Consider the following 345-nt stretch of genomic DNA (forward strand, 5'->3'; position numbering starts at 1 on the left):
TCGTAATGCTAGTATCGCGCTTGCTTTCCGTACTCGCATTTTTTTCTGTCTCTCTCAGCTTATAATTCTCTTTTATTTCGCATAGATTATAAATAAATAAAACTGCAAGGGACCAATTATTATATTCTTATATGTATATAAAGAAGATAATAAGCAATTGTACTTAACAGTTGGTTTAAAAAACACAACTTGAAAAATCCCTTACGTCATTTTTTCATATGTGTTTTCTGTTAATGTATCTTCATATTCACAACTTGAGTTGATAAAGTTATATACTTTTCTTTCCTGTCTACACTTATAAAAGATAAAACAAAATCATGCTTCCTTCAGCCTAAACCGACAAAA

At 29.3% G+C, this 345-nt stretch overlaps 1 protein-coding gene across 1 annotated transcript in view; it reads left to right on the top strand.

The window, feature by feature from the left end:
• The window catches only part of LOC119582359 (nesprin-1-like), a gene marked incomplete at its 3' end in the record, with an annotated part of 145991 nt that overhangs the window by 94124 nt on the left and 51522 nt on the right, over nucleotides 1–345 (top strand).

The sequence above is a fragment of the Penaeus monodon genome, chromosome 15, assembly GCF_015228065.2.
Source record: "Penaeus monodon isolate SGIC_2016 chromosome 15, NSTDA_Pmon_1, whole genome shotgun sequence".
NCBI lineage: Eukaryota > Metazoa > Arthropoda > Malacostraca > Decapoda > Penaeidae > Penaeus > Penaeus monodon.